Below are 16,093 nucleotides of genomic sequence, written 5' to 3'. Positions count from 1 at the left end.
CCCCTATCTGCCATTTCAGGCATTTGTGCCATTTCAGGCACTTCAGCAAATGACGGCAATTAAAACTTAGATGCCCGACTGTTAGTGTCGCTTAGTGGCCATCAGTGCTTTGGCTACATTTAATTATAACTTGAGCACTAATTGAGCGTTGTCCACAATTAAAAATATCTTTCGGCAAGTGGGTGGGGCGGCCAGTGCACAGATTTGTCACAGACGATGGGGCAAGTGGAGCAGAGTCTGTTGCTAATTGCCGACCGACCGAGCAGGTCCAAAAGGAGACATCCTCCGGCCTATGCCAACTATGAAACTATACAAACAAATATAAAAAAAAGGAAAAAAAAAAAAAAAAAGTAAAAACAATGACAAGACAAATGTTGGGACAAGCGGCAACAACAAATCAACACGACTGCAACATGCGGCCTACAAGTTTTGTGGGCCTACAAAAGAAACTTTTTTATGCAGCTAATCCAATTCGAAAGCAATTTCTGGGATTGGGCGAGGGGATGGTAGATGGTGGGATGGTGGGATGGTGGCCTGGTGGGTTGTTGAGAACCCCCATTTACATGGCCTAAGACCATGTCTGGGATCTGCCCACTTAGCCCGGCAGACGGCGGAGCCAACTTAGAAGACGAGTTCATTGAATTCTTCTCGCTGGGTATTCGCCAAACTCGTAAATTTTCAACATACAAGAAAAAATGAGAGGAAAAAAGAAGCCAAATCCCAAACCAAACAGGTTCTCCTGCATCCACCAAAAACAAAGATATGCACAGCGAAAAATGGGCCAAGAAGATTGTAAAAAGCGCTGATTTTAATGATAGAAACATATTTATGGCATACATAACACAAGAAGTAAAGCTGAAAAACATTTTATGTTATATACAATAGTATACACACCTCGCACTGATCAAATGTAAACAGATATGAGTAAAATCTTTATAAAGAGAGCCACATTTTTTCAGTGTACCCAGAGACCAGACTTTGGCTTACACATGTACGAGTGTGTGTAGTTTTTTTGGGGCCTGCAGCATCTTTTGAGTGGAATGCGGCAGTCAACTGCCCTGAAAACTGAGACGACTCATCTTGGGTTTCGAATCTGGAGTCCGGGTCTGGGTCTGCGTCAGTGTTTTGGTTTTGGTTTTGGTCAGCTGCAAATGCATAAAAATCTGCGCCGCATTTCACTTTAGACTGCGGCTACTTCGATTAAGTAGCTGTCAGTATGTGTATCTTGTATCTCGTATCTCCTCGCCACTCGAGAGTTGGGTGAAAGCGTTCGCATCTTTTCACATTGCACTTTCGAGCCACTGGGGCGACCCACTTCCATTTCCATTACCAGTTAGAGCCTTATCGAAGTGTCAAACAGTTGACCAAACAAACTAATTGACCCAGAACAGGAATGGTAATCTAATACCAGAGCACAGCAGACGCAGCAGAAACGACGGCTAAAAGAACACCTCAAAAAGATTGGTATCTCGATGGCATACAAAAAGGCAGAACAACTCAATTCGAGGGATAATCTGTGTGTATTCCCTTTGTTGGCACCAACAAAAGATGAGGGATTGCTGCCAGTCATTCCAGTGACCTTTCAGCCTCTCTAACCCAAAACATCAATCAATCAAAAATCTTAAACACAAGAAAAAAGAGATTTTTTTTAAAACGGAAATGAATTCACGCTTTGGACATTAACCGCAATTGCGCGGACAAACACGCAGAGTGCGATAGATACACATACATACATATATCTCATGACGCACAAAAACGGGTTCATGTTTGGGGGTCCCGAGCTCCACTCTTTTGCCACCCACTCCCCACTCACTCCCACTCGAAATAGCACTCGCACTCGCAGTGCCCCACTTAATGACCTTGTAACTCAACTGTCAACTGTCAGCACACGCAGCAGCAGAATGGCAACAGCAAATCAATAGCTCGGCCACAATTTATAGTATCCATGGCCATAAATTGGCCAGCAGCCCGCTTATTGCCCGCCACATGTCACGGGCTTTTGGGCCAACGGAAGGCAAGGAATTCTGTCCAAAATAGGCTGAAAAGCAGGCGAAATAGATTGGATTGTCTGTGAGGAATCAGCAGAAATCAACAGAAACCGCACTGAGGCGCACTGGGCACTCATTATCATATAAACAAAAGGGTTCCTCCATATATAAACATACATATATATACACGCCAATCCAAATGTAAACTGTCGGCGAATTTATGTGTATGAAATTTTATGAATTTATGAAGAAAGCCTTCACATGTGGGCCTGACATAATGGTTAAACAATGTATTCATTTGGAGTATATGACCCAAGGATACCGCACTGGGAATACTCCTCAGCAACTTGTGAATACGAAATGAGGAGCAAAATATTTATGCGTTCAGTTCAACATATATTTAAGTGAAGATCTTGCCGTTTTCGGGATTTATTTATACAGCTTGTCTGGATTATACATATACGTATAATGGATTGCTTTAAATTATGAAAAATAAATATTGTGCGAGCACGCATTTGTTAATCGCATTCTGCACACTAGAAATAAATATTTAATGAGTACTTTTAAATTTGTTATGTATTTTAGCTAATAAGGTACTTAAATGTCGACACTAAGTATGTGCGAAGTCTTTCGCGGTTTTCTAAAGACGTTAAGGTGTGGTAAAAGGTCAACAAACTTTAAAGTCAACATAAATTATTTTATCTTCAAAAAATATTTTATTTTTAAAAGTAATTCCGCCACAGAAGGAAATATGTACATATTACATATATTATATGTACATACACTTGTATTCAATTCAATAAACGGCTTATCACACTGTGGCATTTTTGTGCTGGCTTTGCTTACATTATGCCAGTATTTAAGTTGAATTAGGCATATGAGAGAGCAGAGCAGGCAGATTAGAGGGGACGACCAGCGAGGAGCCAAGTAGTTTGTGCGATATCGCGGCTGAAACTTCCGCAAGCCCTCAGAGGGCCAGGGAAATGTGCCCAAGCAAGCACAAACACAAAAGCTCAGACTTAAGGCTGCAGAACAAACCGAACCCTCAACAAGTAATGAATTACGCGTCAGACTTTCCGCACTCCTTTCATGGATAGCTGCGAACAATAAAGGAGCCAAAAAGGCAAAAGCAGCTGAAAGCAGTTGCCAAAATGTTCCAACAACTTTGAGTTACTCACACTACAGAATGCTCCAGAATGAATTAGTGTACGTGTGGGTACGAGTACAAGTACATAAAAGCCTGCTAAAAAGTTTTGTTTTGCATTGTTATCAGGCAAAGGAAGCAGAATTATAAAGGGGCCAGCCAGAAGCAAACAAAACATAAAACATGAGAAATAAACCCGAAATCAGCAGAAGACCAGCACACCACGCAAGTTTTGACAAAAGATCTCGCTTTGTTTGGCGGAAGGAGTTACGGTTGAGCTTTTGTGCTAAAGGATTCTTCCAAGGAGCAACTTTCTTGAAGAGATAAATTAGTAGGTCAGTTGTAAGTAGAATGTAGATGGAGGAAAAGGGGAAACCAAAAGAAAAATAGCGAGCGAGCAACGAAATAATAGGCCAATTGAGAAGAATTGTATGAAAAAGGTATTTAACATATAAATTAATAATTCATTTGCAAAAGAAAGTTGATTAATTCACTACATGACAGTTGATGTATCTTTTTTTAACAAGTTGGTACTTTCGCAAGAGAGAAGCACCTCCGGAATTCAAACGACGTGTATCACTTGTCTGCCCAATTGGATACTTCCATCTGCATACTATCTTTGTATCCACTCAAAGAACTTATCAGCAGTGCTTCTAACTGGGTTAGGGTTAAGTTTATCAGTGCCGCCCATCCACTTGAACGTGCTACACTGCATAGCATTTCCGTTTGACAACCGATCCGGGCGGCACTCCCCCCTCCCCTACCTTAACCCCCTTGGCACGCCCATCAATCCCTTCAGCATTCCGTACATTAGATACCAGCTGGCAATTCGATGCGAAGCCGAAACGTGCAACCAGCCAGAAGACAAAGAATATTGTATAACGCTTTTTTTTCCCATGTACCACATTTTGACAACTGTTTTTTGCTCGTTTTTGCTGCAAGCTAAACTGTTTTCCTAGTTCTAGTTTTGTTCTTTACTATTTGCTTATATATCCAATAGAGAACGTGCAGACGTGCGAAATTCGAGTGAAGAAGCGGCCGTACGAGAAGAATTGGAACTTTAGCTCGCACCTGCTCGATATTATACCATAACTACGGGTATAAGCCATGATATCACAAAGAGCTGGAAAAAATATAAAAAAGAAAAGAATGGAGCCAATGATGTAAGCCCAGTCAAAAGGCATGCTAATATGCGGAGTGATTAATTCATCGAAATTAACATAAATGGCAACAGCTTCAACTTCTGCCGCTTGACCACAGGTGGCCTCCTATATCTTTACCCCTACCTTTGGCCCAACCTTTAGCCTTTTTTCTGCGCCCAGACGCCAGTGGCCGACATAAATAATTAAATTTAAGTGCCGTTGCTGCTTCTTAATGATGCAGCCAAGCATCAAACGACTCAAAGAGCCGAGGAGCCGAAGAGACCTTTTGAACTCTGAACTCGGGCATTTTCTCACCTGAAACCCGTTTTTATGAAAATGGAAATGAAATTAAACGCAGAGCTCTCGTCGGCACTGGCAACCCGACGACAAGTGACAGCGATGAAGGTGAATTTTATGAAATTAAGCAAATACTAAATGGGTATATCAGGCAAGAAAAAAGGGTAGGAAAAAGGGGGTTTCCCCTTAGCACAAGCGACATTTTCCCTTGTCACAGAAACTCGGTTTAATTGAAATGGCTACATTTGGGAAATGATTGCTGAAAATAAAAATGTGACGAACTTCCAAATGATGCAGTAAAAATACTGCCATTTACTGTACCCACAAAAAGTTTGCATTAGAAAGCGAGCTGTCCCAAATATGATTACAAATGCATATATCATGCGGCTTTAATATAAATATTGATATAATCAGTAATGTTCACATATCGCATATAAACTGGGCTAATTGTTTGGTAATAAAGCTATAAAATAGCAATGCGCTCCGCCTGACAGATGAGCAATTTTATTTTCGCAGCTAACAAAATATTCCACAGCAATGACTTCCAACTATAGCAAAAAGATAAGACTTGTCCCCCAAAGATATACAAAGTACATACGTACATACATATATAAGAAATCTAATCTTATCTAATCTAATTATAGACTTGCACCAACGGGCAAAGACAGTCTCAACACACAAACCAGTTGAAAATAATACTTGACCAGCTGAACTGGTTCTTATTTATGCCAAAAATAAATAACAATCTAAAATATAATAAAAATTTCCGATTAATTAGACGGCCGTATAGGAGGTGAAGCCACCCATTTCAGCCATGACACCAATCCATGCCACAATCAACTGTCTAATCTGGGCGGCTCCAGCTAACAGCCAAACAGTCTTTGATAATTAATATCAAAAGGGGAAATTCTGGCTTGGTGGCGTTTGTGCCTGCGATTCTAGGCCAAAGAGTTTTTCAGGCTAAAACCAAAACAAAAACCGGCAAAACGCACGCAGCCAGACGGGCAGACAGACCAGCCAACCAACCAGGCTAAAAGAGTGGGAGTGCGAGTTGAAGAGGTGGCTCAAGTGCTGCCATGGCAAAGCCAAAGGCAAAAACAAAGCGGACCCATTCAAGGGTTTTTTCTCGCACAGAAATACACAAATATACAGAAATGTATGAAACCAAACACAGGCACAGCTGCTTGGAAAGCAGAAGGCGCCTATAAAAATCAAATGAAATTTATTGATTTTTCTTTGCGAGTGCCTAAAAAAGTACTGGGGAGAGTCGGCAAAGTCAAGGAAATGCCCAATAAAAAGTAATTTGCAAACAAAACCTCGCATTTCTTCCGCCGCACACAACTTTTTATACCCTCCACATGTACGACAAAGCCAATTTTTTCTGGCAACCTGAAAACTGTACTCCTACTCCGAATGTTATAAAATTAAATAATTATGGGAATATGAGCAGTTCTTTGAGTTAATTTAATTAGATTTTTGTACTAGAAAATGTTCTTAGCTTGGTGCTCCTAACATAAATGTTTTAAAGGACACTATCGAGATCTTTTTCATATTTATTTTAGCATTAAATTATATATCAAGGATTTTAAGACACCCTGTAAATTTTTGTATTTATCATTTGAAAAACTTAAATACAAACTTTGCGTATTTCGCTGCAGTTTTTTTCTATGTACAACTATCTCAGACGGAATGCATATTTATGTTTCGCTTTGTTTTTGTTTTCAGTCTGCAGACAAAGTCGAAAGCCCGTTGAAAAGTTAAAAATGAGGAAGTGAGTTTACTGGCGACTGATACTAACACTAAGGCAAGAGCAAGAAGAAGAACAAGAACTGGATGAAGAAGAACAATAACTCCAAGAAAAAGCAGAAGAGGTGACGAAAGAGGGGGAGGCATTGTAAAATGTCGGCCCAAGCTAACGGTGCACGAGCGCACCAAGGCAACAAACAAACAAGCAGCACAGCAAACATGAATGTTTTGTTTGATATGCTGACAGGCGGGAAAGAGATGGCGCCAGTGGGCGGACAGGGTGAGGACGAGAGAAACTAAAGGGAGTGCGACAGGTGCAAGGTGAGGGAAAAAGGGACGGCATGCTGCCGGGTCGCGTGTTTACAAGCTTTTCACCGTTAGTTCTAAGCACAAAAAAAACTTACCCGCCTTTCGCTCTCCTCTTTGCTCCTTGATTCTGCTGTCAAAAATTCCCAAGTTCCAATTCGAAATGGGGAATTTCAGAAAAAAAAATTACACCCAGCGGCTGTTTTTTTTATGCTTTGATTTTTACTCAGTTGCTTTTTGAGCTGTTTCGATTAGCATGCTTTAATTTGTGTATGATTTTTTCACACTATCAATTTGTAATTTCTGCTTATTTTTGCCATTTGCATATATGATTTCACACATTGAAAGAAACTTCACAGCTGACTGTGATTTGTTATTGGTGTTGCTGTTGTTGTTATTTCGTTACTTCGTTATTTCACGCACACAGCCAGACAGACACGCACACACACACCGCTGCGTAGGTGTGAGGAGTGGAAGAGGAAGAGAAATGCAACGATTCACAATTCACCTTAGCACACGCGCTCTCCCACTCGCACTTACGGACCGACCGCAACCTGCTGATTTGACGGTCAAAAATCGACTGACTATTTCCCATTGCCGTTTTAGCCGGCAACAGTGGCTCGCAACATGTTGGCAGCGCCAAGTTCGATGTTCAATGTTAGATGTTCGAGTTGCAAGTGGGTGGGGGTGACTGTTGTATGGGTCACTTTGCTCCTTCTGATAAACACTCGCTGATAAGCCGAGCAAAACACACACAGACGCACTGAAAGAGCCTTTGCTGTTGCTCCAGACATTGTTGTCTTCAGCCTGTGAATGACAAATGAGCCCGTATACGCCAAATGGTATATGGAATTTGAAATGGGATTGCGCGAGCGGTCCACCCTTATGGGTTACTAGGTGCGGGGGTGGAGAGGGGTAGGGGGTTCTGTCATGTCGCAAAGACGGGATAAGAGTTTCCCAGAAGGTCCACGCTTTTCATCAGGCGGGTGCTTGAAAGCGAAAAAAAAAATCTGTGACCACAGGAATTTGTTTAAATGCAAACATACGAAATAAGCACATAAGTAGAAGGCAAGCTTAACTAAACCAAAGACTAGACACTTATCCCAAAAATACTTTTCATGTTACAGATGCATACATAGATAGAAGTGTGGTTTATGAGAGACATAAAAATAAAATATTACGAATGTGTGTGTCAATTTATATATGTTTATATACCCTTTATACTCTAGCTCAAGTTTTATTACACCTTTCTAGCATTTAACTATATTTAAATTTTTACACTCTCCATTTTCACGTACTAACTAGCCTTCTTATGTACTAGCATTTCTTAGCTTTTAGTGAGCTGCGCTGCTCATCACTGTTGTTGCAACATCGAACAAGTTCGTTCGCTGCTCTTAAGCCGGGTGGCAACGGCAACTCAAACTGCATGTAGAACGTGTTGGCCACTGCACTTGTCGTTGGCCATCTTCAAATCGGCTTGCACGTGGCTCATTTGCATATTGAAGTTGCTTGCCTTTTTTTTTGCTTTTGCGGGTGGGGTGAAAAGTGGATAGCGATTTTGCCGCAGGGAAGCTTCCATTTTGTGTGTGGAAACTTAATGAGAACTAATATTAATTAACGTTATTAAATTGAAATGTTTTAGAATTCTTCCACAGTGTCTACATTTTTGCTTGCATTTGACGTAGCAATTGAGATGTGTAAAGAACGGACCACGAAATTGACAATTTGCAACACCGACGGAAGCTGTTTTTCAATTGCTTCGCTTTGGCACCTCCCCCCTATTTTCCCGCATTTTCCGCCCGCCGTTCGTTATGGACTTTTCATTGGTTTTGTTTGGCTCTTTCAATTGAAACATGGCCAAGTTTTCGGGACAGCGTGGGTGGTGGGCGGTGGGTGTTGATGGGGAAGATTGGGAGAATGCGAGGACGACACCAATCAACTTTTTCCTCTGCGCCGCATTTTTCATTAGTTTTTCTTATGCAGCGAAAAAGTTTTCTTGGCCCCAGAACGAGTCCGGAATTTTTCACTGTTTGTTGTCATATATTGATAGCTCAAGTTTCTGTTTACACAACTGCATTTGGCCATATACAATGCATGGCATTGCAAATATTGGCAATCAATGGGTGAGCCAGTGTGATCAGCTTGATATAAAGTACTTTTTCCATAAAGAAAATAAAAATTATCAATATAAATATATTCTAGAGCTCGCGGAAGTAGGAAAAACTATATTTTGCATTTTCTTAATTATATTTCCATTGTTTGTTGTTAGCGAACTGAATGTTAGTTGCTCACTTAAGTTTATTATGACTGATATTTCAATTAACGGAACTATCCGCTTAAAACGATGCTCAGTACCCAAACTGCAGGAAAATGGCAATTTCAATACAGCTGTGCCACCTGTGATTTTGATTTGATGATGACTGTTTTCGTTGGCGCTGCCAATTTGCCGACCAATTGAAAATGCAATGCACGCCCCAGACAAAAACTCATTTGCAACACTTCACGCAACGCCGGCGATTTCGATTTAGCCAAGATCAAGGGCGATAATGCCCGCAGCAGCAACTGCAGCAGCAGCAGCAGCAACAACTACCACAGCAGCAGCAAATGCAGCCACAACTGCTGAGGCAGCAACATTGGTTATATGTACATTACATTGCGTGCAACAGCGTGCTGCAGATATAAATAGCCAGCGGCATGAGCAACTGGGCCCTTATCCATTTTGGCTGATCTTTACGCACAGGAGGCACCAGCGCAGTAACTGCTGCTGCAAACATCTGCAACACAAACACAACACAAGCTGCACCAACAACAACATTCCTTTCGACATTTAATTAACGATCGCGATTGCAATCAAAGCCGCCATCCCACACCCCGTTTTCCCCTTCCGCGTCGCTGCTTTTGGCCAGGATCCAGGCCAGATTGCAGGTTTACTGGTGGCAAGTTTGTTAGTTAGCCGGGCTAAGCTGACAAATACTGTAATTAATTTTAATTGCAGCGATTGGCGCTCGCTTTCCGTCTCATTAAAGACTGCACTGCTCCCTTTTTTTTTTTTGTGCCTTATGCCGCCTTCAGCTGCCGTTGATTTTCACTATGATAAACCCACCGATTCCGAAGTATGCCCTGGTATTCCGCTCGCCATTCTTGGCTACGTGTTTTTACGCCTAATTGCTGGAAATGTCGCGTGGCAAATATTTTGTCGCCTTCACAAGGGCGCTCGATAAGCACTGAGCAACAGGAGGAAAAAACGTATTTTAATAAATACACTGGCATTTGGAAGTAAATAAAATATATATTTAATAAACCAGATTCAGAACAAAAATCATTTAAGCTAAGGCATAATCTTTCGTCTAAGAATACCATTAATTCCATATGAAAACTGACTTAAAGGTAATTTGACTACCTTTTACGTACTTTCATAACCCGATTATTTTTTCTCTGCAGCTCCTCGCTTGCATATTTTGCAAACACTTGCACTTTGGTTAAATGGAGTATGGCAAGTGCAAAATGGAAATAAAAATGTTCATTTCTCGGCTCCCCGGAGGCTCCCAGACGAATAATCATATAAAACACTTTTCGTTTGCAGTTCATTGAGAGAGCACAAATCCAATTAGATTTTGACTCGGCTTAGCTAGCCGCCACACTTGCCTCCTCAAATTCACTGGAAAACACACCCCGGAAAATACCCGAAAACACACACACACAAACACACAAATGAAGTGCCGAAAAATCGTTGCATACTTTGCAGCAAAAAAAATGTTTTCAAGTCAATTTGGCTGCCATAACTCTTGACTCAAGTTTTGTTTCCGTTCATTGGTGTGAGTGAGCGGAAGTTTTCATGTGCGTCAGTGTGTGTGCTTAACTGGTGTTTGTGTTGGTTTAGAGAATTTAACTTGTGGGCCGCAGGTCTCGCCGTTGGGTTGACACACATAAATAGTTTATGCCGCATTGCTGATTATTGATTTTGCAACCAATTAAAATTCCAACACAAACAAGACTGCAAAGCAATGTGATCCCCCTGGGAATTAGGCACAAGCTCACAACAAATCTAAGGGGCTTAAAACGACATCAAAAGCTTCGATTTAATTATTCAAATCGAAGCATGTTATGGTAAAAGTTAAACTATCAAGATCTAATTTCATAAGCGACTTTAAATAAAGGCTAACTTCTTTGGCCATCGTACGATATTACTCTATTGCATGTAATAAATCAATATAAATACTAATATAAATACGTTTTTGCACTAGCAGTTTGTAATTTATTAGTGCTAAATTAAATATACATTTTAAAGCTTCCTATGAGATTAAATTTCGTATTTGTATTCACTCTGCCATAATCAATTCAGTCCACATAGTGTCCTTATTTATCACAGTTAATCATCCCATCAATAGTTGTGTTCATTGCATTTATGCTCAATTAAGCTGCTCAATTATGCCGACCAATCAGGCATTGAAAGGATAAAAACATTTTAATTATTTTTAAAAACAATATTCATGGTAGGAATATGTGCAAACATGACGGGTAATTAATCAATATTAAAATCAACCTGATTTCGCGAATTTACCGCAGCCCTCCGCCGACAACTGAGATTAACGTAAACTGTCAAAGTCACGGATATATGCAAAAATCTATCCATGCCGGAAAAGTTTTTTCCCCGCCCAGCACACACAATTAAGAAGCCATAAACACATGGGCAAAAAGCCAGGGGTGCTGTTCTGAATCTGAAAAAAAGCGCTGGCAGCCAAAAGTTGAAAAGTGCAATTTGAAAAACAGTAAATATAAGTCGCGAATGGGGAAAACTAGTGGAGACGGGAGCCAAGAGTTCGTCCAAACACGTAGTTGGCACAGAGTCACGAAAGGTATTTTCACATACGAGTTGCCTCGTATCCTGGCGCAGGATCTCTGCGTGTATGTAGATGAGCGCAGGCAGTGACATGACTTGGCAGCTATTCCTATTTGGATACTCCGAGCTCCTTCCGGAAAAACCCCCCTTTCGCTGACAAATGGCCCTAGCAGCGGGGCGTGGCAGTACAGGTGTTTTGCGGTGTAAAGGGTGGGCCAAAAAGTGGGGTAAATGGTAAGATGTATTCGGCCAAAGGTGCAGCTGAGAATGACGAAAATTTATGATGGTCCCCGTCTCTGGGGCTGAGTTCTTTATTGAATTGCAAAGCGCTGTGGAAGGGGCCTGCGATTTGTAACCAAGTTGAATTTAAATAACCAGGGGTTAACGCTAGGGTGGCGCTTTAACTGCTGCCAAGTGGATAGGAGTTAATACTGTTGGTTCAAATTGAATGCTTCCTAATACGTCCCCCAACAAAGGTCGATAATTGGAGGTTAACTTAAGGAAGGGAGAGATAAATGTGCTTGAAAGGATGTCCGAGTTATATTACATTGCCTATGGGTTGTGGCTGGTAAGTAACTCATAAAGAAATGACTAGTTACGAACTAAAGTGCAAATAAAACTAAATAAATACTTTGAATTCAAAGTTCTGTAAGAGGGAACAATGAAAGCCTGGGAAGTCAGCACGTAAGCCACTTAAAAGAACTTTAAAAAGAAACGTGAAACTAAACAAGAACTCCGAGTAGCTGGCCAAAAACAGGGGATTACAATTTAATTAGCCGGCGGAGAGAAAGATTAAAGAAGGCTCATGGAATAGTTCGCTTCCAGCTCAAGCTGGTATATGTACATCCTTTCACCGGGGGCGCCATTTATTGGAGCTGTGTGAATGCTCTTAAAGCTCCTCCACTCACAGGCATCGGCTTATGCACACGCACAGGTATATATATACATTCATCTGGCTGATGCAGGAGCAAGGACGAACAGACGCTTCAATGTCCTTGCCATGCCACCGCAATCATAATTAGTATCCTGTGAAGACATGTGTGTGTGTGTGTGATGCATGTTATACTCCACAACATCAGCACTCTGGAGAGTAGTTCCGCACAGTGGCGGCTAACATATTAGTACTTCTAACGTGTCTTTGGAAAAGATTATATACTGTTTAAAATATATTGAAGATTTCAGACTTTATTAGTTATTTTAAAATAATGACCTTTGGCTTACTAACATATCTTAACAAAATGATTTTAAATATTTTTAATCACCATTCAAATAAATAATTCTTAGAAAACTTAAAATATTAAAAATTGGGAAAATAATATTTATTTTTCGATCCAAAACTGTAGCTTTCACCATGTTTGAGCTAAGATTCTGCAGACGGAAGGCGGCGTCGTTAGCCAGTGATATATTGGCATTTAAGCCGGGTCAGAACAACGACTGGGTGGCAGGCCATATCGCCGGCCTTAGCCAGAGCTTTAAAGGACAGTGAATGAATAATGCCAACCAATTTGCCCAGGTGACGGGTTACGAAAGGACGAACGAAGCGATGGACAGAGGAACGTCCTGCAGCCAAGGACTTCATTAAACTGCAAAAATAGAATTAGAGCACATGGCAAAAGGACGAGCTGCTTAATTACAGCTTAGACCTCAATTAAAAAGCCCCCAAAGGCGGCTCATCGCTTGGTACAGAGTGTTGGAAAAGCAAACCGAAGAAAAAGTAAACATTTCCACGTTGCCGGACAACAATCCACTCCGAAGTGCCACGGCTCCTTCATCCGATGACTGCAATAGTGGACAGAGGACAGTGGGTGGGTCGATGGTGATGACCATAAAACACCTTGGCTAATTTCCGCAAATTGCTACACCCAAAACAAGTCACTGGAATGAAAAAGGAAGAGACAAATAACAAAAGGATAAGAAATCCGGAAAACATTTGAAAACAAGACTAGTAAATCTGGAGTGGACTATCTGGACAAAACAAAGAAATGGATTACGTTGAAGAAATTATAATATTAGGGAAAGGAAATGTAAACTCTTTTATATTAAGATATGTTAGGAAATATTTATATGTTATTCTATTGATAAAAGGTATTCATAGTTAACTGGATTAGTATTCAGTGCTCAAAGTCATGAACTCGGAAAATGACGACACATTAAGTAGACATGTTGGAAATCTACTAACGCATAGATAAATGGTCTTAGATCACGAAATGAGACGGCTTTTCCTCATGAAAAAAAGCTTTTAAGCTGTCAGCCTCCAACTGTGCACTTCGTTCGCTATTTGCGGTATTCGCTGATTCGACATTGATGGACCATAGATCGGTGGTGGTCTTGTTAAAGACGGTATTTATAACAGCTCTCCACCCTTACAAAAATAATATTCATCAAACTCCAAGTTCAATCTACTGCGTAAGTTTCGCATATCACTCACAACCTTTTGAATATTATCACTGTGAAAGGGAAGCAGGATAAACAGAAACTCTGGAATCCTTTAGACTTAATAAATAAATTCGTGAAATCAAATTCTTCCGCATCCTTTAGGAATCTATATAAACATCCGCTCGCAACACAGCCACTTAAGCCACTTGCTTTTTTTCGGTAAAGTGCATCCTCGCTTATCCTGTATCAACAGCAAAAAAGGGCAGTACACAGTGGAGAGATTACGAAACATTGATTATCAGTCATGTTGAGACCAACTTGCTTTTGTAGTATCAGGCAGAGTTGTTGCACCATTGCTTCTTGACTCAGCCGTTTCTTCAGCGTGGTCTGGTTCCTCAGCCAAGAAATTCCGAAGAGGAATTGCTAGTAATTCAATGAAAGCCGCCATGATTCGCCATGATTGAAGTGCCCGAAATCCATTGACTTCCCAGGTGGACATCGATTGGGCTGGGTGATTGCATAAGCGTTCTCGGTAATGCCCTTATCGCTTTTCGCTTTACTTTAAATTTTGCACGCTTCTCGCTCGACGACGGTATCCGCGGAATACGTGCACTTGCCTCTCAGGGGTGTCGACTTCGCTCGAGTGACGCTATAAATTTGCAGCGCCAAAGTGATAATGAAAGTGTTTCCTTCCGTTTTGGCCAAACAATGTGCCAAGAAAAGCGATGCCAGGCGGGCAAAAAACCCTATGGAGAGGGGTGCAACAAAATATTTTGGTTAAGACGACTGTTAAGATACCCTTCATTCGCAATTAACAAGTGCCTAATATGATTTAATAAATCGTTGCACAGTTTTCATTGTAACATACTTGACAAAATAGATCTGGAAAACAAGCAATTGTTTTAAATAGAATAAATAGAATATTGAAGATAAAAATATTATTACAAGAATATCTTTCTTACAAAACCGACCATCAAATCAATTTCACCCATTTTCGAAGGACTGCGTAAAACAAAAATCAGACCGAGGGCAACGTGGTGTATACGCAACTTGGTTACCTTGGCTTCCTTCCCCGCACTTTCTTTCTCTCCTCCTTCGACCATTCATCTTTTGCTCTTTCTCTCCGCTGCGCTCCGTCGCCTTTCACTTGGCTTGTTTATTGTTTTCCGCTGAGCGAGAGAGAAATTCAATTTGGGCGGCAAACACGGAGCAACAAACAAACAAGCAAACAAACACAAACACGCGGGTGAAGCAAATGAAACGTAGCAATTGCATCAGTTGCATTGCTTGCAGTGTAAGTTCAGCGATTTATGCCTCGGGAAATTTTCCCTTTCTTGAGTTTTCTTTTGTGCCACTTAAACATTTAATTCAGCATTTAAGCCGTTGCTCTGGACCATCGGTAGAAAATGAAAAATAATTAAAGGCTCTGCCTTTTCTTCCAAAGGAAGTCAAGGTTCAGCGAAAGAAAAACAAATGCCACGCAGTTTCCTGGTTGCTTTCCACTTTCGGTGGGAAACAAAAAAAAAAGGCAAAAATGACCGACTGTCCTGGGGGAATTTTTTTCGGGAAACTGCTAGGAAAATAGGATGCAGTGGATCGGACTGAAACACTTTGCACAAAATGGCTGCCAGCCAGTTTTAAGTTCTGTTTGCTCACTCCTGAACGCTTTTAAACCCCATCCTGGTGGCAAATGTTGCTTTTGTTATTTGCGTGACATTTTTCCGTTCTGGAAAACTTGAGAGCTGGAGTGAGGGTCCCAGTGAGAAGTTGGCAGAGGGTCACCAAATGGAACTGTTGGGAAACTATGACAAAAGATTTCAGTGGCAAAAGTTTGCAGCAACGTTAATTAATTTCGCGTTCGCCGGAGCCTGAATTTCAAGAAAGAGGAGCTCAGAGTTCAAGTCGCCTGCCAAGCCAAAATTCATTTATATGGCGTTAATGAGGTGCGCTAAGATGAAGGTTTCGCCAAATGGCCAGATGATTAAGTATACCCGGTCTAGGACCAGTAGTTCTTTAAGCATTCGTAATTGAGAAAAGAGGTGAAAAATATAGCTCACTTCTCAATTACTCCACAATAGGATTAAAGCTCGGACTCTTGAAGCACTTGCTTTTCTGATCTACCAAACAGAAGTTTTTAAAGCTGATAAGACTTATATGGAGTTTAGTGGCTTATTCATCAGATATTCATACTGTGTTGGTTGAAGAAAAAAAAGATTACAAATATATTTTGACTGCAAAAGTATTTATTAATTGA

The 16,093-nt window shown here is 40.9% G+C and overlaps 1 protein-coding gene and 1 long non-coding RNA gene across 4 annotated transcripts in view; both read right to left on the bottom strand.

Annotated features, from left to right (window-relative positions):
• The window catches only part of LOC120447252 (putative polypeptide N-acetylgalactosaminyltransferase 9), a 58,758-nt gene extending 51,544 nt beyond the window's left edge, over nt 1–7,214 (bottom strand). For 2 of the 3 annotated variants that reach the window (XM_039628778.2, XM_039628779.2), the window contains exon 1: nt 6,722–7,213. The gene's annotated coding sequence lies outside the window, so the exon portion shown is untranslated. Of the gene's footprint in view, nt 1–6,721 lie in introns of all 3 variants that reach the window. The other variant, XM_039628780.2, reaches the window with a different exon arrangement.
• A 5,926-nt stretch (nt 7,215–13,140) lies between these two features.
• On the bottom strand, nt 13,141–14,728 carry LOC120445734. Its single transcript, XR_005615781.1, has 3 exons — nt 14,158–14,728; nt 13,895–14,080; nt 13,141–13,825 (listed from the first exon to the last, which is right to left on the bottom strand). It is a non-coding gene; the product is annotated as an uncharacterized LOC120445734 (long non-coding RNA).
• Between the last annotated feature and the right edge of the window lie 1,365 nt (nt 14,729–16,093).

Source organism: Drosophila santomea, chromosome 2R (genome assembly GCF_016746245.2).
Source record: "Drosophila santomea strain STO CAGO 1482 chromosome 2R, Prin_Dsan_1.1, whole genome shotgun sequence".
Lineage (NCBI taxonomy): Eukaryota > Metazoa > Arthropoda > Insecta > Diptera > Drosophilidae > Drosophila > Drosophila santomea.
This window is presented reverse-complemented; position numbering and strand designations above follow the sequence as displayed.